Source organism: Sciurus carolinensis, chromosome 13 (assembly GCF_902686445.1).
Source record: "Sciurus carolinensis chromosome 13, mSciCar1.2, whole genome shotgun sequence".
NCBI lineage: Eukaryota > Metazoa > Chordata > Mammalia > Rodentia > Sciuridae > Sciurus > Sciurus carolinensis.
In genome coordinates this window covers 76,224,800-76,250,058 of record NC_062225.1, presented here as the reverse complement: position 1 = coordinate 76,250,058, position 25,259 = coordinate 76,224,800, and the positions used below count along the sequence as shown (strand labels likewise).

Genomic DNA, 25,259 nt, shown 5'->3' with positions numbered 1-25,259 from the left:
CTGTGCCTTCAGGCGCCCCCGGAGCTGTGGCCTTGGGGCCAGGGTTACTACGAAGTCCCACACACCTGCCATGTACTCTGTGGAGATGGGACGTGTGGTGTTGTCACTGGTAGGAGCCTTTTCAGTGGGAGCAGCCCTGGCCCCAGGACCCCAGGGAAGAATTCCTGCCACCCCTATCAGTCACAGCCAGAAGGCACATTTGGGACTTGCAGTCTTCCTCTTTGCCTCAGAGGAAAATTTGAGTGAGCAGAGATGGGGCAACCCAAGCAGCCATCTAGATGTTACATAGTCTCGAAGTCAAATCTAGCACCCCAATTACCCAGAACAATTTTCTGAGGGACCTTCCCATATTTAAGACTCAACAGCTGTTAAGGAGGTGATGGTATCTGTAAAGGAAGGAGAAGTGAGGTTGCCACATACAGTTATCTAAGCTGTGCACTAAACAAAAATCCACATCCATTCTGGTTCCATCCATTTTGTGACAACTTGCAAAGACATGCAGCTGGCAACCAGGGAAAGCCCAGCCAACCCTTCTGAAGAGAGGCTGCCTGCTGAAACCTCTCCTTTGCAAAGCCAGAAAGCTCGAGAGGGCAGGAGCATGTCCAAAGCCATAGCATCTACGGCAGGGCTCACTGTGTGGCTGGTCCAGCTCCCTCCTGCTCCGTGTGGCCCTTTCTCTTCTATTCTCCTATGTCTTACTTGCCCTGGGACCAGCAAGGGGTGCAGACTTGAAGAAAGCTCGCATTCTCCTCTCAAGCAGCATTCTGAACTGACCTGCCTGGAAGGTGCTGGACTGGGCTGGCCCTTGGCCACACTCTGTTTGTTCAGACTGCAGTCCATGTGTTCTGTCCATTTCGTGCCCCACCTCCAGTTCTCCCCAGATTGTTCCTGGAGGCTTGGGTTTGAGTTGTTTTTTTTTTTTTTTTTTTTTTTTTTTTTTGCATCTGCCCTTGCCAAAGTATGTGGGTTGCTAGTCAAGACCTTAAAACTAGAAACTCTTTGGTGCAATAAATTCCATCCACGCTCCAGGCGGGTTGCCCAGACTCTGCATCGCTTTCCGGACCTACGCGAGAGCCCTGGGTGGCCAAGTGTGTCTGAGATCCCCGCCCACAGGGAGGCTGCACTCAGCCCCTGGACTTCAGGGGCCATGTCTGAAGTCCAGGTCTCCTGGAGTTGAAGGCCCCAGATACCCTTTCTAGGACCCCGTGACTTTGATGGCCGGGCCTGCTACGTTAGAAGAGTGTGCCCTGAGTTAGCAGCGAAGCGAACCGTCCATCCTTCTGCAGAGATGGAGGTGGGGACACTCATTTATTCATTCGTTCACTACATAAATATTTATTTAGCACCTACTATGTACTAGATACTAAAGGAATCAAAACAATTATCTCTGACTTTATAGAGCTTACTGTGCCAATGGGTGGAGACAGATGATAAAATAAACAAGTAAATGTCAGGTAGGGAAAGGGGCCTGAGAGATAAGTAGAAAGGGTGGAAGGTGGGCGTGTCGGGATTTCAAGCCACATGCGGAGGTGATGTTTGAGCAAAAACTTGAAGGTGGCGATGGGGAGCTGCATGGGTATCTGGATGTCTTAGTCCATTGCCTGCTGCTGTAACAAAATGTCTTGGGCTGAGGTCATTTATTTGTAACTTAAACTTTCTGGCATAAACCTATTGCTCACAGTTCTGGAGCCTTCAAGTCCCAGATCAAAGCACTGGAGGATCCAGTGTCAGGGGAAGGCTAGTGTCTGCTCCCAACATGGCCCCTTCCCACCATAGCCTCACAGGGCAGAGGACAGAAGGAACAAACAGGCTCCTTCAGGCCTCTTTTATAAAGGCCCTGCTCCCACTCAGGCGGCCTCTTCCCTGTGACCTAATCACCTCCCGAGGCCCCACCTCCTAATCCCATCGCCGTGAGGTTAGGGTTCAACATGAGAGATTGGAGGGCGCTCTCAGATCATAGCACTGTCCAGAACATTACAGGATATTCCAGGCTTTCCGTGTCGACTGAAAGGGGCAAGGACAGAGCCAGGACTCGGTTCACAGGCCTCACATCCTGTCCCTCTCTGGACTCCCAACCCTTCATGACAGCCACTTCCTGCACCAAGCACCGTGTTTGCGGCCGCACCTGACCCGCTTCACCTCTCACGTGGCCCATCACTTCTCAGCCCCAAACCAGTGTCACTCCTGACCCCCCACAGCCGATGCCTGTCCGAGTCCATCCCATCCGCTTGTTCTATCCTCCTCTTTCATATTGGCCCACAGCTCTGGGAACTTTGCTCTCCACCTTTTTGAGGAAGGTTTTCACCATTCAGCTCTGTGGGTGGAGACTGAACCCAGGGCCTCAAGCTCACGCCGTAGTACTGAGCCACACCTCCAGCCCGGTTTTGTAGGTTAAGATGGTTTTTCTGTACTACTCAGCTGCTGTACTCCGCCCTACACTGAGGTAGGCTTTGTCTCTGTGTCCACCATGAGCTCACGCAGAAACGAGCAAGCAGGGTCTGGGGCTGGGGCTCAGTGGTAGTGTGCCCACCTAGCACGCGTGAGGCCCTGGGTTCAATCCTCAGCACCACATAAAGATAAAAGCAAGGTATCGTGTCCACCTACAACTGAAAATATATGTTTAAAAAAGTGAAATGAGCAAGCAGGAGAAGGCAGAGCACTCAGCGGCCGGGTAGAATTGGAGTGGACTAGAGCCTTCTGGTGGGAGGGGGCACTGCCCACGCCCCCAGAGTCCTGGGGCTGGAGATAGTCAGTCAAGCTGGGGAAAGAACCCTGTCATTAAGGTGCCTCCCCTGGCGGTGTCTGGTGTCAGATTCGATGTGGGGAGTCATTCCGATCCTAGGGCACATGGGTGGGGTTTCCCCACTCTTTTCTACCTGGAAGAGCCTGGGGTCATATCCCAAGAGGAACATGGAGTCTGTGTTCAGTAGGTGCCAAGGCCTTTCACTCTCCCTGGGCACTGGAGATCCTGGATCCCCTTGGATAGCAGAGTAAAGGGGGCCCTTTTTCTCACAGTGGCATCTCCCACCCCTCCTTTAGGCCAGTGGGAAAAGGGCGAGGTGTTGGAAGGACACCAGACCCCTCAGGGGCTACAGGGTCAGGACCAGGGTGAGCAAGGAAACCTGTCCCCACCTACTGTTCCTTTGACACTTACAATCCAGACTCTGAAACAGTGTCGCACCTGGACAACACCCCATGGGTATTCTTCCTCAGTCTGTGCTGCTCAGAAGCCCTGAATTCTAAGAGAGGCACCTCATTTTAAACATAAAGGACAAAGAGAATCAGGGCACACCTGTGGCCAGGTGTGTCAACGAGGTGCTCCTTACCCATGAGCTTTCCTTTAGGGCCCTCTCCCTACTTAGAGATCCCAGGAGCAGGGTCTGATCCTTTCCTTGCCTCTTCTTCACTGTGAGCTCTGGTACCTCAGCTTCCCTGCCTGCCCAACGGGAATGCCCACCTCTGCCCAGCCCACATCACAAGCTAGTTACGAGACTGCAATGTGAGGCAGGTGCAGCAGACGTAGGTGGGAGGGAAAAGGTGAAAGGCCAGCTGATGAGTGTATTAGGCAGAGCAGTGGACAGCGCCTGGTCTTCCTGCAGGACACATGGCCCCATAGTCTACTGACCAGCCTTGACTGGGGAGTCCAGCGGAGCCTCAGGCTTCACAAAACATGTAGTGATTCCTTGGTGAAGTCGGGCACTCAGTTTTCCAGGATGGAGGTGTCCCCATCCAGAACTGATTGGCATTTTCCCGAAGTTGAGGCCACCTGCAGATTTCTGGGCCCTGAACTGGCTCCCACTGGACCCAAGAGCAGGGACATTTTGTTCGCCCTGGATGGCTCACACTGCAGACGCTTAAGAGCCCCCCTGCCAAGACCAGTGCCAGCCAGTGTTGGCCTCTCGTCTTCATCTTTCTGTAAACATGTTAGAAATTGCCTTCCCGGGTTTCCGTCCTCCGCCTCTCCTGCCATTTTCTGGCCTCCCCTGGTTTCAGCCTCCAGGATTGAAGTTCTTTCTCCTGGTCTCCATGAGGAATTGGTGAAACAGAAAAAGCAGGAAATTAATGTCCCAGCCTCCAGGCTCCACACAGCATTAGACGGAATTAAAGTCGAATAATGAGTCGATACACATACGATTCTGTTGTTCTTTGATTTTCCTTTCAAAATTCATGTAGCAAACGCTCCCACCACCCCACCCGTCTTGGGCTGGGAGACGCGCTAGCGTCCTGAATGAATTTACATACCAAATGGGTTTTAATTTTATATTTTTGCTTAAGGTCAGGACATTTATTTATTATCATTATTTATTACTGAAGCGCGAGTGGTTTTAATTATTTTAGTGTTCCTCCTACAAAGCAGGATAGCTGCTAGCTATGGAACGTTTTCCGTTTCCGCTCACATAAATAATATAGTTTTTAATTTCATGAAGATTTAGTATTCATCTGCTTTGTAAATTAAAGTCATCGTTTACCACAACAGAGATGGAGTGCTCGGAACGTCCTGGTGGACTTTCTCCGTCAGCTTTTTCTCATATCACTTGTCCTAAGTTTGACGAGGATGCGCCAGACCTGGAAGGGGTCAGGTGCCTGTCCCTACCCAGGCCTGGTGCTGGAGGCTGGCAGGGGCGCGACCAGCAGTGGAACGGACAGAAGCACCAGGAGGAGCTGGCAGGTGGGCAGGGGAGGGCAGCAGCCACCAGCCTCCGTGGTGCGACTGGCAAATGGAGGAGGCTATCCTGATCTCTTAGGGGACAGAGGCCCTGCCCTGATAAGAAGCAACGTCCCCCAACACAGTCAGGTGACTTGTCCAGGTATGCTGTAGTCACTCAGCCCCACGGAATTGCATGGAATCCCCTCCCCGGAGCCTCTTCCAAGACATCCCCCCTTTCCTTCTGACCTCCATGCCCCCAGGGAGGCTGGCAGGTGAGTGAAAGGTGGGCTCCTGGGTGTAGGGAGCATGCCCCGCCGGCACGCGTGGCTGCCTGTCTGGAAGCGCCTCTCCCTCACCTCCACGTGGCCCTCCCTGACCATCCCTGGGCTGCTCCATCAGAAGCAGCAGCCAGATGTTTTCACACTTGCCTTGTCTGTCACGAGGACACCGTTTCATGGCACTGAGTCCATGTTGGCTGCCAACGTAGCCTCTGGAATGTGCCGGCTGTTTGGGGTTGCCATGGAGAAGCTAGGCCTGCTTGCGGTTTGAACTGTGCTGCCTGCGCTAGAACGGCCCTGCCTACCAGCCATGCAGCAGCCCGGGTCAGGGCTCACACCGCTGCCCTCCCTGAGCCACGGGTACCCTTGACTGGGCCCCAGCCGCGCAGCTGCCTCCCATCCCCTCGGGCCATTGGCAGATGAAAAACATTGGATTTAAATGACACCAGCTTCATTGCGCAGGGGGTTTGTGGAGTTCTGCTCCCGTCGCCAGCTACCCATCAGCCCTTGTGGGACTCGGTCTCCAAGCAGAAGCCTGGTGTCCTGGTGACGGTGACCCGGGGGGAGCAGCGCCTGTGTCATAATGACACACGTGTGGAAGCACAGCAGCCGGAGCCGCTGGCAGACGCCCTGGGTCTATCAGGGACCACGGCACACCGTCCTTAGCACACCACGGCTTAAGTTTAAACAGAAAATAGGCTTCGCCCTGAGTCATCCTTCTCCACAATGGAAGAGGAGACGGTGCTGGCAGGAGCACGTCTGGTTGGGAAGTACGCTGCCATCGTGGGAAGTGGGATGTGGCTCTTTAGCACCGCTCCCTGGCATCTCCCTCTCGGGGAGGGAGGTGGAGAGACCGATGCGGGGACAAAGCCGTCTCCTGTGTACAAAGGCGATTTTTTTTTTCTTTGTCTCGGAAACAGGCTCCCCCAGGAGGACACAAATAAATAGGAGATTCCTGGAGCGAACTTTACCCATTTTTCAGATTTTTCTTCCTTCTTACTCCTGGCACTACTGTAAGAGCTGCTTCTGGGTAATACCAGCCAGCTAGGTGCCTGGGGATGTGGGAAATCTCAGCCCTGTCTTTAGAATCAAATGGAGATAATGGTGAAGACTTCCCACTGAAACACGAAGTAAAATACCCTTTAGAGTTGCATCACTTGCTGCTTCGTACAGGGGCCTGCTTTTAGGAAATGGGCTGCCCCTAAGATCCAGACCCACATAAAATAGAAAGTCTTCAGCGGAAGCTTCCTATATAAAGGCACATTTGGGCATGTTTACCATTTTCCCTGAAGACTAGACGGGGAAGTGGAGATACTGTAGCTGAGAAGAAGCCGCACCTCCTACCGCCCTCTTGGACAAAGGTATCACTTCCTCTGCTCTGCCCAGCACATGCCCTCAGGGACCCTATGATCTGGCCACAGACAGAACTAGGCAAAGGAAAGGACGGGGAACAAGATAAGGCCACCGTGAACTACACTTCCTGCTCCAGCAAACATGGCAGCCATCCTAAAGGAGGCTGGGAGAGCAGAGACTGACAAGGGCAGACAGAGGGACTGGGGGGCAGCAGGGTGACTTAGAGACCAGCCTGAAGGAGCAGGGGTGACCAGCCAAGTGTGGGAGGGCAGGGTTGCATAGGGGTATGAGAGGAAAGGGCAGGAGCTCAAAGACCTGGGGGAGAGTTTGGGCCGGATCTGATAAGAGGCCTCACAAGGGGGAGTCTACAGGCCTGGGACTCCTCCAGGGACCATTGTAAACTTGCTGTGCATCCATGCACCCATCTCTGAAATGAGCATCTGGCCCTGACATGCTGTTCTTCCAGGGCAGGAAACGGGGAGCCCTCGTAGACTCTTCTGCAGAGCAAGTGCACCTTCCTGATCCCATTCCCCAGCTTTCTGTGGGGCCCTGAGCTGGTTCCCTTCTCTGGAATGGCTCCTCCTCTGGGTGCCGGGGTAGGCATGAGCCGTCTCTGGACTTGGTACCAGAAATAAGTCTCCCTTCCCATCCTGGGAGCATGTGGTTCTACAGGACATCAGAAAGCCAGCAAGAGATGAGGCTGGGCCACTCTGCAGAACAAGGGTTTGGAAATGGCATGGCAAGCAGCAATAGTCACCAGACTGAGCCATGAGAGGTTGGTAATAAGAGCAGCAGTAAAGATGGTTGGCATTTATTGAATCTTTACTACCTGCCAGGCATGAGTGAGTGCCTTGCACACATTTTGCATCAAATCCTGTGGCGCTGGTGTTATTATCCCAATTTTATGATGAAAAAAAAACTGAGAGGTAGGGAAGTTCATGTACCAAGACCACTGGCAAAGTAAGTGACCTTACAAGATTTTGAAGTCAGGACTATCGTATTCCAACACAGAGTGTAGCAGTTTAACATCCTCGCGTTTGCCTCAAACAAAAGTGAAATTCCAGTTGGCATTCATTGCACACACATGCATGCTGTGCACAATGCACATACCTCTCCGACTTGTGCCCACCTTCCCTGATACACAGGTTGCTCCCTGCAGCCATCTCTACCCAGTCACAGAAGAAGCTACTTGTCCCTTCCCAAGCACAGCAGCATCTGCCACCGAGCTGACTTGCAGTCAGGCCATGCAGAGTGCCCGCGGCAGAGGCCGAGGCTCACTGGGTTGTGCTTACAACTGGGGCTTTCCATCGTACTAGGTTCTGGGGCGGCCCTCCTTCCATAACTGGAATGGGGACCTGGGTGGCTTGAAATGACCAATATTGAAATTAGGCTGGAGCTGCAGAATGCAGCAGTGCCTATGTCTGCCCTGTCGGGGGGCAGGGGCCGTGGACATGGGGCAGCCCAGCTGCTGAGAGATGGGCCACAAGGGCCCTGGGTTCCTACCCCGCGTTCTTTCCTGTTTAAGGAGTGCTGTTACTGAAGCAGCTCCACCGGGGCAGGCAGAGCAAGCAAAGCAGGCAGTGTGGGCTTCCGGCTTCAGAGAAGAGCGAGGGTAGAAGTGCGCCCTGCGCAACCTTCAGAAGTCGGTGGCCAGGATGCTGGGTTGGGCTTCAAGCTGCGGGCTCACGGCCCACACGGGCCACAGCCTTGCCTAGTCTCTAGGCATGTCTTGGGCCCTGTTTCCTCTTCTATTAAGTAAAGAAAATAAAATAGTCTTCACAAGGGGTTGTAGAAAATGTCGACCCAACAGGCTTTTCTCATCAGTAATAACAAGAAAAACGTCATGGAAGGAAATGTATGTTTCCTTAGCTGCCTTTTCAGTTATCATTGACTCCCAGAGTAGTGAAATATTTAAATATAAAATAGATATAGTTTGACTATATCACATATTTAATATATTAAAATATAAATGTTTATCTATTATGCACAAATATGTATATTTAATAAATTACTATTGACCTATATTATAAATATTTATATTATGTATATAAATATCTATATGCGTAAGTACTTTTATGCACGTGGGCTCAGTCACATAATGCGTGTATTTTGGAAAAGTCAGAACAAGAGAAATTACAAATGAAGATACTGGTACTCACTCTTAGTAGCACACGTGAAAAAGCAGGGCGTGGTGGCTGTAGTCCCAGCTACTTCAGGAGCCCTGGAGCCCAGGAATTCAAGGCCATCCTGGGAAACATCGCAAAACCCCATCTAAACAACAACAGTAAAAATAGCAAGCATGATTTTTTTTGCTCACATTTCTGCTCTGTGGCTCGGGAGTGTGGGTGTTACTGTCTGTGATTTTAAAACACAAGCCCTAGCAAGCCCTGCCCCTTTGCTTGGCACCTGGGTTCCAGGTCCCTCCTCTGGGTTCCTTCCAAGTTGCAGTTGCACAGAGCAGCTCTGGGTCCCCCACAGCCGCCCAGATTCCTCATCCCATGGCCTCCCAGGGTGCCCCGAAGACACTGCCCTCCCCTGCATTCTGCAAGGTGTAGACATACATGTCACTCAAGGGACTGCACCACATTTACAAAAAGGTTTCTCCTGTTTTAAGCAGGGTTGGGGTGGAACCAAAGAGGGAATTTGTCCTCACACATTAGTTGGAACGCAGCCCAAGCTGGAGGTCGGTGACATCGAAATAATTGGAGGTAAGAGCTGTGAGGCCATTAAGATAAATTTTTGACATAAAAATGTAGGCTGGTTCATAAAAGGTTGCAGTGACAATAGGTTATAGTGACAACTTTTCAACAACTGTATAAGCTTCCAGATGGAGAGGAATTCAGCATAATGAATTATGGGCAGTCGGGATAACACCATGTCCTTTTGTAGGCATAGATCTAAGGGGAAAGACTGGCCCGTGTTAAATAACATTATTGGTAAAGCAGCCAGTGGAGAAAGAGCCAAGGATTCAAGACTTAGGACTCAGCCTCTGAGCTGAGAGACCTGGCTCCTCCAACCTGGGCCCAGGGTGCTGGGGCTCCACTCGGTCTAAGAAGCATTTTCGTTGCTGGATTCCAAGCTGACCTCCTGGCAGGACTCCTGGGCTTCCTGAGAAAGGGGCCTTGTTCCTCCACCAACTCAGCCATCTGTGCAGTTTTGCCCTTTTGGTTAAATTGCCCCCTTGACCCTCAGTTGAGAAATGTGGGCCCTTGTTAAGCAGGATATCCTCTAAATGGAAGAATCCTGTCTAGAAAAAGAGGGAGCTCCCGGAAGGAGTCGGATTCACAGGCTGCGCTGTAGGGTGGGCGAGGGCCTGGTTCCCACGGAGTCCTCCCGGCCAGAGCACGCCCTTCGCTCCAATTAGGCTTTCACCCCTGAGTCGGAGAGCAGAAGTGACCCTCGACCCTGTTCAGTTTCACTCCGCTAAGAATAGTAATGGCCACAGCACAGCCATCCCTGAGCACCTCCCTGCACCTGAAACAGCTCTGAGCACTTTGCATCATCTTATTTAAGCCTCACAACAACTCCATGGTGTAGATATTGTTTCCCATTTTACAGATAAGAAAACTGAGGTCTAGAGAAGTTCCTCTATAGCTAGCACGTGTTCAAGCAGTTTGGGATCTCTGTGACCCCTGTGTCTGGGCTCCTGACCACCCACTGAGCCATACTGACCGTGAACACACCCACACTCAAAATAAAAAGCAATCACCAAAAGGGGGGATGTGGGCGTGAACACCCTCCAAGGCCTTGAGGGGCTCAGCAAGTGAGGATGCAAGATTTGCCCAACTGATTCAATTCACTTTAAATGGGCTTTGGGTGGGAGTAAAGCATCCTTGATAGTAAAATATCTACATTCAGTGACTGCACTCGGGGCGTGGAAATAGGTATGAATGATTTGCTAATGGCAGTTAGAAGAGATAAAGTCACAGGGCTGTAAGGGAGCAAATCCCACCCTGTGACAGCGTATATACACCAGCCTCCCATCTCAGTGGTCTGTGACAAGAAAGCATACAGGTTTGGAGTCTTAGCAAACCACACTTGTGATTGTGAGTGACCCCTTCAGGTCCCTGCCTGAGATGAGAGCAGGCCCTTTAGGGACCACCTGGGCCCTCAGATGGGAATCAGGACTCAGCCAGACTCTGAGAGCAGAGCTGTGTTCCCCACCAGGCTGGGATTTCCTTACAGCCTCCACAGTTCTGGAACAAGAACAGGTTGCTTTAGGTGAGACCACTGGAGTGGAGGGTAGCTGGGGTACTCTTGGCTCTGTGCCAGTAAGTAGCATGAGTGCACCTCCCCCACCAGACAGTGCGGCTGTGGTTGTTAGGGTCTTAGGCTAGCCCACCATGATGGCTGACTTGGAGTAGCCTGATGAGCCCAGGGATTTCCAGCCCCTACCCTGGCAGGTTATTTTTTGATGCCCTTCTCGTGGGGCATGCCCACTTGCACACCAAGCCTTCCAAGGTCCTGGGAACATGTGGGCTCAGTTAATAGCTGCTGTTTCCATATCCAGAAGCAAAGGCCCTGGGCCAGAAGAAAGCAAATGGCCCAGGACTGAGGCAGGGTAGAAGAATCAGAGTCTGGGGGCCGTGGCGGTCACAGCCATGAAGAAACTGACTCACCCAGGGACTGGGGCAACAGCAAGGGCCCCCAGGCGTGTCCCTGATCCTCCTGTGTCTTGATAAGCAGAGTGACCACTGCTCTAAAGCCCCCAGAGGTTTCCCGGGCTGTGTCCAATTTCCCCAGAATTGAAAACAACCAGAACACAGGGACATTTTATCCTAACAAATCAGGGGGCAGTGCCTGCCGGCCAGCCCGTGAGGCTTAACATCGTCCCTGCGTCCGCCAAGCATCTCCTGAGTCATCCCTCCCTCCCCCATGCCCAGCCCCAGGCTCGGCAAGGCAGGCGGTATCTTTCTCCTTGGGCTTTTCTTAGTAACAGCACTGGCCGCTGCTGCTCCAGAGTCTCCCGAAGACATTCTGTCCTGGCTGACCCCAAAGGCCGCCCCTGAGTCAGCGAGTCCACCCGCACCCAGCAAGCTCCTCCTCCTCCTGCCCTGGATCCTGTGGAGGTCTGTGTGGCACCTGTAGGAAGCCACAAGAGGGATCAGGAAGGCCATGACCCTGGCTTAAAAGCAAGTAAAAGTCCCTTCCAGCCAAGGGACAGCTCTAGGCTGCTGTCCTAAGTGAAAATGTTTATTTAGATGCGGCCCGGGCTGGGGATATAGCTCAGTTGGTAGAGTACTTGCCTCACAAGCACAAGGCCCGGGTTCAATCCCTAGCACCACAAAAAAAAAAAAATAAGGTTTATTTAGATGCTGGGTCCTTCTATCTCAAGGATCTGGTTCCTGGGTTGAGGGAGGGAAGAGTGTGGGTCTCAGGTGCTGCCCAGGCCCAGCTGGAGGTGGGGGTTGGGAGCACCCCATTGGCTCAGAGAGAACAGGAAGCTGGAGAGTTCTGCCCAGCCTGGGTCAGCTTGGACTTGCCCCAATTCCATAGCCTCTGGAGCCCTCTGATTTCTTAGGAAAGATACTACAGCTCTTGGCAGGCCCTGAAAAAGTCACTGAGCTTGGGGCCTGCAGTGCCTGTGTCTGACCATATGGTGGGTAATCGGGAGTGAGGTCACAGGCAAGACCAGACTTCTCAAGTGGGCGATGGCCCTGCCCCAGGGCTTCAGTAAGAGCTTGAGGAAGCAGACCCCAGGCCTAGGTAAGGCAGGACACAATGCTCAGGACCTGGGAGCCACGGGACACACCCAGCCTATGGAGTTGCTATGGCTGCTGGGGCTACCCCTGCTCATCCCCTTGGGTTTGGCCAGAGCCTCTCCTCCAAGCAGCAATCAAGGAGTTTCCTGGGCCAGATGCTGAGGGCCAGGATGGAAAGGGGTCTGGGTCCCAACTGCATGACTGGTTCATGGGCCCCGAAGGTCAGCTTGACCCCAGGCGGTTGAATTCTCAGAACCTCTGGCTGGTCTTGATTCGGTGTCTCAGGACAAACATCTTGGACTCCAGAACTGAAGGAGCCTTGGGGATCTCACTTTGCAGTTGGGGTCTGAGGCCCAGGCCTTTTCAAGGACCCTAGAACATTTGGAACAAGAGTTCTGAGACTTGAACTTCTGAGAGAGGGAGGTGGAAGAGGCAAAGCCATGGGAGACTATCCTTTCCGAGGTACTGGCCCAAGAAATGCCATAGCACACAAGTCCCCACTCCACTCCCTCCTTTCCTCAAGGCCAGTGTCACATTGTGCCCTGCCCTGGGGAGCAGCCGCCTGGCCAGGAGCCCTGAGGTCTCAGTGTCAGAGGCCCTGATGCAGCTTCACGCACAGTCCTTGGGAAAAGGATGCCTATATCACAGGGCTTAGTACAGGAGCCATACCCATGGGGTCCCCATGGTCACCCAACATTGTCTCTGTCCTCTCTCCTCCTGGGACACTGTGCCCAGAGGATTTGTGGTGAGGTGGTGACAGCATAATGAAGTCAGTTCCATGGACTCAGGCCTGAGTGCCTGATGGACAGTCCTAGTGTGGGCCTGATCCTCAGTGCCCAGGAGCTAAAACAGCCCCAGAGGGGCCCCCGCCACTGTCCAGCATGAAGTATCTACAGAAAGGACCACTGGACAATTGGAAGATAATTCCTCCTCTTCTCCAAAACTGAGGCAGGTGTTGCTGCCAACAGTGCTTGCTGATAAGTGGTCCCACTGGGACACAAGTGTCACCGAAGGAAAGAATTGACATGATAAAAGTGGCAGATTTCCTGGGAGACAATGTCCCTTCCAGGTAGCAGCAGGAACCCTGGAGGTGGACACCGGGAGCTTTTCCCTTCTGGTTCTTACACTGAACACACCCTGAGATCTCAGGCCCCTGGAGTACTGGGTGCCCATCTAAAATGCAAAGACCAAGTCACTGTACGTCATTTTAGAGTGAGAGGCAGGAACAGTAACGGGAAGGAGGGCATTAATTTATGTACACATTCCACCCCACCCCCCTGAGGTTCCAGGGGACCCCTTCCTAGAAGGCCGCCTCCCACTTCTCTCCCAGGCAGCCTCCTCTCTGCTCCTTGGCTAGCTGCTGGCCTGACCACCCATCCTGACTGGTGCCCTCTGCCTTCACCTTGGGCTATAACCAAGGCCTGGTGAGCAGATGTCTTCTCCACCAGTTGCAGAATGAGGACCCAGGCCCCTCTGATCCGGATACAGGAAGGTCCTCCCTGATGGTCAGCTGGACTCCCCACCTCACCCAGCCCCACCTGCTTGAATGAGGCCTGACCCAGCCTGACCTGCCCCCAGGTGTCGTAAGACCCTAGAGTAAGTCCTCGAGCGCTGGGAGGATAGCACGGCCCTCTTCTTTGTTGGGTGACTTCTGGTCTATGTTTGAATCGCTGCTGGCGAGGCCCCAAGGGGTCCAGACCAGGCCTCCACAGCAGAGGGGGTTCCCTGGGGAGCACTGCGTGGTGAGGGACAGGAGGGAGGAAGCCCTCACCCTTCCTCTTCTCTTGGTTTTGGTTAAGATAAGAAGTAGATTTGGTCATGTTTTCAGAACATGTAAATCCTTACTGACTAAACTGTCTGTGAAAATTGACACGTATCCCAGCCTCTGGGCCTGAAAGAAAGGACTAGAATAAAAGCAGAAGAGTTATGCAGACCTTTCGTCTTCTCAGGTACTTTAGCGTTGCAAGACTGTCCAAATCATTAGGAAAATATTTTGTAAAGCACAAGTTAGAATATATGGGAGTGAGGGTCAACCTGTGATAGTGTGTGTGTGTGTATGTGTGTGTGTGTGTGTGAGAGAGAGAGAGAGAGAGAGAGAGAGAAGGAAACAGTGAGTGATCGATTCCAGAACATTCCTCAGACATTCATGAAGGTGGTGCAAGCAGAAGCTACATTCTCTGCAAAACCCAGCACACAGTAGGTGCTCAGGAAGGCTAGGAGGACTTTGACCTGGCTCTGCTAGAGGGGCAGGGGTCTTTTGTGAGGGTCTCCTCCTGTGATTTCCTGTGGTTCCCTCAGCATTGCCTTTCCGCTTTCCAACTTCAATTCCCTGTAGCTGAAGAATCTAAGGCATGGTATGGGGCACTGTCCAAAAGCATCTAAGGGCTGTGCCCAAAATTCTGTGCTCATCCTGACCAATTTAACAATTAAAGCTTCACTTATGAAATTCCTTTTCTTATAAAACGCAATTAGCAGTTTTAACCTCCTGAGGGAACAATCATTTGCTGCTTGATGTGAGTTGGTTTTAGCACAATTTTTCTCCTAAAGCTAAACTGAAATAAGAGGAGAGTCACTTAATGGCGGAGTGGGGGGTCTGTGTGGCCCCAGAGTGGGCACTTGTGGGCATGTCAAAGGAAGGAAGGAGGGACCCCGAAAGCTGCCGAGCTGACGCCAAATGGCTGACACTGTCCCAGTATCTTAGAGGCCCAAGAAGTAGTTAAGGCTTGTCTTAGGCCCTGCCGACTGCTGTAGCAAACACCATGGACTGGGGGCTCTAACACCACATAAATTTATCACAATTCTTGAGGCCGAGAAGTGAGGACCCATTTCCTGCTTTGTGGACGGGACCAACTCACTACATCCTCACTCGGTAAAGGGGGCAAATTCTGGTCTCTTAAAGTGCCTTGTGAAGGGCTTGTCCTAATCTTTTCAATGAGATCTGCACCTATGATGGAGTCACCTCCCAAAGGTGACCTCCTAAAACCATCACCGAGGGGATTAGGTTTCCACATGAATTTTGAGGGGGCTGCAAACATTCAGATCATAGCAAGGCTTTGGCACTCTGTAGACGAGGACACAGTGACAAGAAGGACCACAGATGGCCCAAACACAAAGGAGGGAGAGTTGGGTTGAAGATTTAAAAGAAGGTCACTATGACACCACAGGAAAATTTCTGCCTTCTACCCTGTGGGGTCGGCCGAAAGGGATGAGGTGGGAAACCATTGGGAAGAGTGGGAAAATGCCAAAGAGGAGGCAGAAGACTACCTGGCATCCATTTCACATTGTCAGTCTTGGACCAAATAAAAAAGTTACTTTTAATTGAATATCTGAGATCGAATCATATCCTATAATGCACAAACTTGATATCTAATCCTTTAAAGGGTTTTGGATTTCTTTTGTGAGCAAGGTTTTCTCAGCCCACAACTTATGTGTTTGGTCCATGTAGACTTTTTTTTTTTTTTTTTTTTTTTTTTTTTTTGGTGCTAGGGATCGAACCCAGGGCCTTGTGTTTGCAGCAAGCACTCTACCAACTGAGCTATCTCCCCAATCCTCCATGTAGGCTTTCAACACGCTCTTCTCTTCCCTGCTGCCCTTGAATTGACCCAGGATAGGGAGGAAGGAGGATGCTCCAGCCTAGACATTGTCTCCAGTAGTTGGCAGCTGGCTGGCTGGAAACATCACCTTTTGGTGTCCACACAAAGACAATAAAATCCATCTCCATTCCTGGCATGAAGGAGAATAAAAGCCCCATGCATAAATCTCTCGGAAGGTGCTGTTGTGTGCAGAAGGAGTATAATGGTGTCTATAAACATTAAAATAGCAGTATCTGCGTGGGGAGTTTTGGTCTTTTGCTTGGTTTTCCCCTGGACATATCTATAACGTACTGTCTGTACCAAGAGCTCATGCACATCCCGCAAGGTCTGCCTCTCGCCCACTACCCTGCATCACAGCTGAATGCTTGGTTTTTGTATATATCCTTCTTCCCCAGCAAGACTGCAGTCTCCTTGGAGGAAGGGTCCAATCTTCTTCCTCTTTGTCTTATCTTCAGTGCCTGGAATATCATAGGAGCTCAGAAATGTTTGTTGTTTTGTTTTCATTCAAAGTTCAAGCTATAATTCACAAAATACACACCTCACATTTGCTCTGGTAAATACATCCTCTAATTGAAATGCATTCATTTGAAGAAAGCAATGCTGATAGGAACCAGATAACTGGAGAACTGATGATTTTCTGAGTGCTGTGGGCCCCTTAGGATGTAAATTACAATATGGCGCATTTAGATACCAAACCCATTGGGGGTGGCACGGAGGATCATCCATTCTCACACACAGTTCTCAGTACAAACCCCAACTCATATTAATTAAAAATTCTAAATCACACAATTTTTTTCTGCGAATACTTTTATGCTCTTATTATTTATCACCATTAATAATAACAATAATGATAACAATAATAATAAAACTACTATGTGATTAAGGTGCAGATAAGCAATTAGGAAACAAAATATTTACAGGATTCTAGGGAGCTCTGTGCTACAAGTGGAAATAGAATAATTCCAAAGGAGGTTAGTATGAGAGCACTGGTTCCGGAAGATTCTCCAACTGGAAGTTGAAGTCAGTCACTGGGTTCTATTTTGTCTGTAATCCTATTGACCTGTTCCCACAACATTGGTCATTAATCATTCATTTCATCTGACACATATGTGCTCATTGTCTGGAACATGTCAGGCGGTGTGCTCCGTGCGGGGCTGCATTGCTAAACAGGACAGTCCCACTGTCCAGGTCTGGGAGTGGTTATCGACATCCCTTCAACAAGGTGGGTTCTGGCCTGCAAGGGCATTGGTGGACAGTGTGTGCTTTGAGGCCACGTTCCCTGTGGATATTTTTGTCTAAGCCAAAACCTGTGGAGTAAATTGGAGACATCTAGGTGAAAATGGACAAGTGGAGGACTAGCGTTCCCTAGAGAACTCAGGGTATCACACATGCTGGGCAAGTGCTCTACCACTGAGTCACATCCCCAACCCAAGCATGGTACTTTTGAAAACTGAAGAGTAGTTGGGTCCTTTTACAGTAGAAGGTGGCAACTAGAGAGGAGGAGCTGGAGATGCCAGTGTGGAGCCCATCCTGAGGGCAGTGGATGGAAACCATGAAAAGAGTGATCAGGTCTACACTTCAAAATCCTCCACAGGCTAATTGGCAGAAGAGGAAACAGAAGCAGGGGTACAGTACGGCACCAAATGCAGAAAGCTGTGGTGGTGGCTTAGACACCAATAATAGTGGGGAAAAAGGAAATGGAAGGATTTGAGAAATTCAAGACAGGTAATAACAAGCACAACAACAAATATTTAGGAAGATCTACTATGTTCAAGACCTATAGCAAGTACTTGGCATGTTCATGGGGTCAGTCTTTAAACAAAACCAATGAGGTAGTATCCATTATCCCATTTTAAAGGTGGGAAAACTGAGACACAAAGAAACTGAGCCCAGGTGGACACCACAAATCTAAGTGGCAAATGTCAATCAGACTCCTGGGTGGATTCTGCTTGATTCTAGAGCTCAGATTCTAGAGCCCACAGTCTGAATTACTGCATTCTGTGACTTAGGGATGGGAGGTCCAGCAAAGGAAGAATGGACTGAGCATCGGGTTGTTTGTGACAAATACATCTCAGGATTCTCGTGTGTTAGGAGCAGTGGAAAGTCCCCATCCCTGCCCCGGAAGCCTGTGTTGGTCTACTTTCTGTCACTGTAATGAAAAACTTGAGATAATTAATTTACAAAGCAAAATGGTTTATTTTTGCTCATGGTTTGGAGGTTCCTGTCCCTGATCAAGCAGACCCATTGCTTTGGGCCCATTCTGGGGGTGCCTATGGGAATAGTAGGGAGCACGTAGCAAGGCAAACTGTTCATCTTGTCACCAGGAAGTAAAATAGAGTGAGGAAAAAGCTAGAGTCCCACAGTCCCCTTGGAGGAATGCTTCTAATGACCTAAGGACCCTCCACTAGGCCCCTCCTCTTAATGGACCCACTGCCTTCCCAAAGCACCACCCCAGAGACCAAGCCCTTAATACATAGGCCTCTGGGGGACACTTAGCCAAACCATAGCCTAGCGCTCTCTCACACCTTTGGAAATACAGGCCTTCCGCTGGTTGTCTGGCCTGGGCTGGAGGTGGGCAGACGCACTTGCTGGGCCTGTGGACCCACAACCTGACCTGGGCTCCGGGCCTGACTCCCGCTGCCCACAGGACTGAATTGCACCCTGATGTATTTGCTCTGTGCGGTTTGGAGAACCAAGTGACTGCCCAGCTCCCTCTCTTGTTACAACCTGAGGGAGCTTTGTGGAGCGTCTGCTGCTCTCTGGGCAGCTCCGTGGATGTCCTTGTCATCTTTCACCTGGAATGCCGTTCGTAGCTGGAAACTTTAGGAGCCTACAGGATGAATTTCACGAAACAGCTAGTTTGCAAACATGGTCATCTCCTCGATTTCCCAATTCCCCCAGCCCCCTGTGTGGCTGGGATCCCAAACTTCTCAGCTGCATCAGTTATCTGATGAGAAGCTGCCCCTTGTCACCACTCCTGCTGTGGCCTGTGCAGGGTTTGGTCCTCTTGGTCCTAGGTCAGGAAAGGATCCCTGTGGAGTGGAGGCGAGTGCCCTGGAACGCCACACGGAAGCCTCAGCTCCTAACTCTGTCCCAGCTCACCATGGAGGTATGGCCAAGTCCCCTTCCTTTCTGGACCTCAAATGCCTCCGCAGAGGCAGAAATTCCAACTTCTGCTTGTTGGATAAATCTTCGTAGCAGTGTGGTCAACAATAGATCATGGGCTGGGGCTAAAGCTCAGTGGTAGGGTGCTTTCCTAGCAAGTGTGAGGCACTGGGTTCCATCCTTAGCACCACATAAAAATAAATAAATAAAATAAAAGTATTATGCCCACAATGTGTATAATCAGAAAAAATGAGAGCTTACACTCCACTTATGTTTGCTCTATCAAAATGTATATGTGCATTCTACTGTCATGTACAAATCAGAACAACTTTTTAATGTAAAAAAATACGATAAAAGTATTGCACCCATCTACAACTAAAAATATTTTTTAAAAAGTTCACTTGCCAACTATTTATTGAGCATCTAGTATGTGCCAAGTACATTTCCCTATGCTTTAGAAAGACCAGTAAATAAAACACAAAAATTACTGCCCTTGTGGAGCTTACTTTCTAGTGGATAGACAGACAATGAAGAAAATAAGAAACAAAAATATATAGTGTTTTAGGTGGTAATAAGTGCTAGTGAGTTCTGTGTTCAAAATAGTCAACTAGGGAATTCAGCCCAAGCTTTCTGCTGAAAACAACTCAAAAAGTTGGCAATATGGAATAGCCACCATCTTGAAGTCACTGGAGAATTAATGAGATGGTGAAATGCTATTGGGTTAGGATCTGGGGAAGGAAAGAGACCCATGGAAGTGGGCTTCACGTTTACAGTCAGTTGTCCCCTAGAATTATTTTCTAGTTCTGAAGGGACAGCAAAGAGCTGAGCAGGACTCCTAGCAGCAGCCTTTCAGGGTCAAAAAGCCCAGACTGGAATCCAGAGTCAGCCCAGAGACCAGTGACTCCACTTGCCTTGGGTTGGGACTCTGAATACTGCAAGATGGCTCTCTCTGGAGCTGCCTCTCTGCTTCAAGTCATTTTGAATTAAGATGACCCATATTGCTAGCATGTCCAACAGAAGTAAACAAATAATCCTAGGAGGAAGATAACATCATGCAAAGCATCAAATTATTCTAGAAACAATGTGCAATGACAGAATCTGGAACACAATAGAAAATAACCAGACACAAGAAGGCAATGTTAATGACCATCCCAAGATACAATATTGGAGTTATCAGATTAGTTTAAAATAGTTATGCCTTTCCATGTTCAAGGGGTTAAAAGACAAAATTGGAGTTTTCAGCAGAAAACCAGAAACTGTATATTTTTTTAAAAAAGAACTAAATGTAAATAATCCCACAATACTCCAAACTAAGCAATTAAGTGGTGGCTTTAGCAAGTGCAGATGAAGAGAGAATTACAAACGGAAAGACCGATAAGAAAAAACATCCAGCATTAAGTACAGAGAGACAAGAGAAAAATACAGAAAAACAAGACAAGAGACCTTAGGGTTACGATGAAAAGATCTAATAAATGTATGATGGAATTCCAGATAAAAAGGAAAAAGAATATGGGCAAAAAGCATTGATTCAAAAGACAGTGACTATTAAATAAAGACATCATGTTAAATAAGACATCAAGTCACAGATTCAAGAAGCATTAAAACTCCAAGTAGGCCAAATTAAAAGAAATCTGCATCAAGGTTTTCTCAGAAAGATGGATAAAAACTAAAGACGAAGAGGAAAAATATATATATAAAGTAGGGGAAAATACAGATTACTTTCAAAGATACAGTAGCTAGATAAATTACTGACTCCTCAACAGAAACATCAGGCATCCAAAGACAATGGAAGGGCAATTTTAAATTGCTTAAGGAAATTTCCAGCTTACGATTTTATACCCTGTGAAAATAGCCTTAGAACAACAAAAAAGTGAGTTGTTTTTTTTTTAAAGATCCGTAGATAAATACTGAGATAATTGATCAGCAGACATTCTACACTAAAGGAAATACTAAAATGTATCCTTAAGGCAGAAGGAAACTAATTCAAAATATGAAAAACTGGAGTTTTGGGAAGGAATTAAGAGGAATAAAAAAATATAAAAATAATGCTATTCCTAGTTGTGGGAAGTAATGAAAAATATACTCTTACACAACAATATAAAAGTAAAATAGATGCACAAAAATGGGGTAAGGAGTGGAGGTAAAGGAAGTTTAATTATTTTAAGGCCCTTGAATCAACAAAGAAGTAAGTTCATGTATTATTAGGCTTCAATAAGTCAAGGTTGAGAGTTATTATGTCTATGGATATTACAATGAAATAATGTAAAATACTTAATTCACAAAAGGCACATTTTAAAAGGGGAACGTGGAACCAGTGAGGCAAACAGAAAGTACTAAAGAAAAGGATCAACTTAAACCTCACTGTACTAGTCATTACATCAAATTCTATGCTCTAACCAAAAGACAAAGTTTTTCAGACTAAATTTTAAAATTCTAACTGTATGCTATTTAGAGAAAAAAAAGGTTAAAAGCAAAAAGATGCAGAAAGATTAAAAGTAGAAGAATAGAAAAGAGGATATAACATGCAAAATATCAGATGTAGTTAGCTACATGAATATCAAAGAAAATTGACTTTAAGACAAAAGAATATTTCACAATTATTTTTAACAACCCTTCTCAGTTCACCTGGAAGATACAGACAGCAATTACCCGCATCTGAGAACATAGCACATAGCCTCAAAATAGATGAAGCAAAAATGGATAGAATTACAGGAGGAAAAATTTGTAACTCCGAAATCGTAGTAGAAGACTTTTAACACATGCTCTGAATAAGAGAACAAAAAATAAGAAGGAAAAGCATACAAGATTTGAAAATACAGTAGGACTTCATGGACACATATAGAAAACTATAAACAAAATATAGAGAAGGCTCGTTCTTTGGAATCACACACCCTAATATTTATAAGTGCAATAGGGAAAAGTGAATAAAGAGTGTTGGTTGTGCGGTTTTAAATAATAGAATCAGGAACGATGTCACTAAGGTGACCTTTGAACAAAAACCTAAGGAGGTAAGAAAGGATGTCTCACAGGTAGAGGAGGAAAGGACACTGCAGACTCAGGCCGTGGCAGGCATGGGCTGGTGACTGAGGAAGTAGCAAGGAGCCACATGACTGCAACAGAGCCAGCCAGGGCGAGAAGGTGTGGCAGTGCCCCCACACAGAGGAGGGGCACCTGGGCCCAGGCACTGATGACCGGAACCAGGGCCTGTTGGTGCCTCCACGTGCAGCCCAACAGTGCCACCATCAAAATGGGATTTCTCCAAAAGTCCGCTTGGGCTAGCAGGTTGCTTCTGACCCTGTTGCTGAGCCCTGCACTACGCGCTCCCTTTCTCAGCTCAGCCCTTCCTCCCTGTCCCCTCCAGTCACTTCTCTGGAAGGACCCCCGGGTTGAAGGGGAGAGTGCTGCAGGCCTGCGGGGTGCCAGGCCTTGTTGGGTGCTTACGCGTGTCCTCACCACCTGAAGGTAGACAGCGTCATCCCATCTCCCAGATGACAGAAACACGTCTGCGACTCTTGTTGTTTTGTAAACATGCTCCACACTCTGAAACTGGGCTCTGCTGGTGGCCCTGCTTCTGGAGCAGGCAACTGTGCCCCCTCCTGCCCTCCACGCAGCTCTGGGTCCAGAGAACATCCATGTCTCTCTGCTGTGCTTGGCTGTGAGAGGGGCCCAGAGAAAGGGGTACCGGTCATTGCAGGGAGGGGTGCTGGGCTCCTGCCAGCAGCTGCTCATCCCTCGCAGGTGCACATGAGCCAGGTCTGGACAAGGGGCTGTGGGCAGAGGGAAGTGGCTGAGGCAGCAGCTTCTGCCACCCGGCTCCTGGGCCCTCTGAGAAAACCCATTATTCCGGTCTAGGTGGCTTCATGTCTGCAGGCCCCTGCACGCTGCACACACGTTCCGTGTTTGCAACTGGATGGTCACCCGCTTGTTAGGATCACCACACCAACAGTGCTTGTGCTGAGGACCTTGGATTAAAATGACCACATCAGTGTGGCCCAGCCCTGGGGCACTGAGACATCACTGTTCCTCTGTGCTGCAGGACTCTGCTCCTTTCTGTCCTGTAAGCAAATATTCCCGCCCATGCTGCTGGGTCCCACAGGACCCCGTCCATTTCTCTTTTGGGAATTGGGTTCCTTGTGGCCTCTGCTCTTTCAAGCTTGGTGCCCTCTGGTCCTTCACTTTAGGGATTCTAAGGGTCAGTTCCCTTGGGCAAGAATGGGCCTCTTAGCCTGTCCACAGGTCACACACACCCCCACTACCCTTCTTCCTCCCAGGTGCAGCCCATAGGGTGACTCTTCCGGCCCTCGGCCCAGGTCGCCCCAGGACCAGACGATTCTGTTCTTCTCATGGGCCCTACAGAAAGTTCGCACCTCGCCTGGGGTCCATGTCACTCTCCAGTTCCAGGATAAGGAGGCTGCGGAGGTTGCTGGAGATGGCAGCTCTCATGTCATCTGAACTAACCTTTCTTACAGCAGGAGCGAGGGCAAGATGAAAGGGAAAAGGCAATCATCACAGTGTAAGTTAGAGAATGAGAGATTTAATGAGTCCCTAAATGTTGTCCCTGACACACTCCCTGTTCCACTGGATAAAAAAAATAGAGGTGCCCTCAGGTCTTTTTTAAATCAAGATTTTATTAAAAAGAAACATGATTTCAATCATCAAGCAAACAACTCGCAAAGCCATGTTCTCGCATAACCAGGAGAATCAAAGTCACCACTTTGGAGTTGGGCCTGTGCCAGGCATGTGGTCTGGTGGCATCCATCCTCCTCAGCGACCCCATGAACTATTTAAGATTGACACTATCAAGAAACAAGTTCAGAGAAGTCTAGCAACCTGCCCAAGGACACAGCAGATGAGGGGTGTTTTCCTGATTTGCCTCAGGTCAATATGATTCTGGCCCTGTTCCCAGGGTCGCTCATGGTAGGGCCCACTCAGATTTGGGCAGGCAGCAATAGAAGCATGTAGGAACTTCTGCTTCCCAAAGCTAAGGGGGAGCCCATTCCTGAACTTTCTCTTATTAGCACAGTGACTGAGTCACAGCATGTTTGCCCAGCCCCCTTTGAATTGGAAGCTAGAGAAATTGAACTATCCTGTGAAAATAGGAACACACTTTTATTTACCAAAGGTAAAGGAAACTTCACTGGTTGGAAGGCTTCTTTTGTCTCCTCCTCTCGGCTCTCTTTGATTGCCCACAGCATTAACCTTCAGAAAGAAACTAGGATAAACCACCAGCAAATGCAAGTGACCGATTTCGATGCCTCCTCCTGAATTAGGCAGCAGCACCTGCTGCAGACCCTGGGGGGCGTCCTGGGACAGAGGCCTCACAGCCTCTCGACACCCACTGCTTGTGCTGGCTGGCTTTAGGTCATCGGGAAGCCCTGATTCTTAACAATTCATTTAGCTTTCCCTCTGCCCAGCTGGCTTTGCAAAGCTCAGCTGCAGCTCCTTGCTCGCGGCTGTATTAGGAAGAAAGGCAGGAAAATGCATTCTGTGCAGGACTTGTTATTGCTTTAGAGACAGGCGGTGTTATTTTCAGGGATACTGTGTTAATGGGGGAAGGCTGTTTCTTGGAAAATATTGCCTTCAAGTCCTGTGACTCTTTTCAGGTTATATAAAAGGGCATTAGGCAAATACTTGGAAATTCAACAGCTTCCTCGCTTGGGAGCGTGAACGGTGGGTGGACGGCCGGGGCCTGCACCTCCAGCAGTCGCTCCACAGAATAAGAATTGTCTGCAGTACCTGCTCGCCAGCCCGCAGCCTGGATAGTATCAGCAACACTAAAGGTTACAGCTTTTCCTGTGATATATTGCTTCTTCAGAGGGTATTAAAGATGTTTTGAATCTATTTTTTTAGGAATCTTGAAACCGCCAGTGGAACATTTTTGATGTTGTGGGTAATACGTAAAACAGCAGCATGGGAAGGATGGGCCTCGGGAGGCACCCTGGGGGCTGGAGGCAAGGAAGACCCTGCCCCTTGTGGTTTTAGCTAGGCGGAGCATATGCCGAGGTGTGGGAGCAGATGTGCCTGGGGAGCCGTGGGGGGACAGGGAAGAGGCAGACGCTGCGTCTCCAGGGAGTGGGCAGGCTATAAGGGAAGGGAGAGCCAGAGGAAAAGTTCTGTCATCATGGAAGGAATTCTCCAGGCCTGCTTAATATTCTTATTGTTTTGGCTCTCCCCCGCAGCCTGGACTCTCCCTACCACAGATTCAAATAAAAATGGCCACAGGAGGCAATATAATTGTAGGGCTTGTGATACATGGTGTGGTGGTTCGTTTGATGTGTCAACTTGCCTGCGCCACCAGAGTCTGCACCCTGATATTTAGCCAAACAGTATTCCGAGGGCGTCTGTGAGTGTCTGAGGTTGAGATTAACAGAGAGAACTGGGCTGCCATCCCCAGGCCTGTCACTGGAAGGCCCAGATAGAACAAAAGGCTGACCACTGGACAAAGAGGGGAAACTCCACCTCGTCTCTGGGGTTTGGGCCTGCCTACTGTCACCCTGGACTTCACACCGTGGCTCCCCTGGGTCTCGAGCCCTTGGACTTGCCCTGCAACCACACCATCAGCTCTCCTGGGTCTGCAGCT

The 25,259-nt window shown here is 49.4% G+C and overlaps 1 protein-coding gene across 3 annotated transcripts in view; it reads left to right on the top strand.

Annotated features, from left to right (window-relative positions):
• Nucleotides 1-25,259, top strand: part of Klhl29 (kelch like family member 29) — a 285,354-nt gene that overhangs the window by 177,162 nt on the left and 82,933 nt on the right. The window lies entirely within an intron of this gene.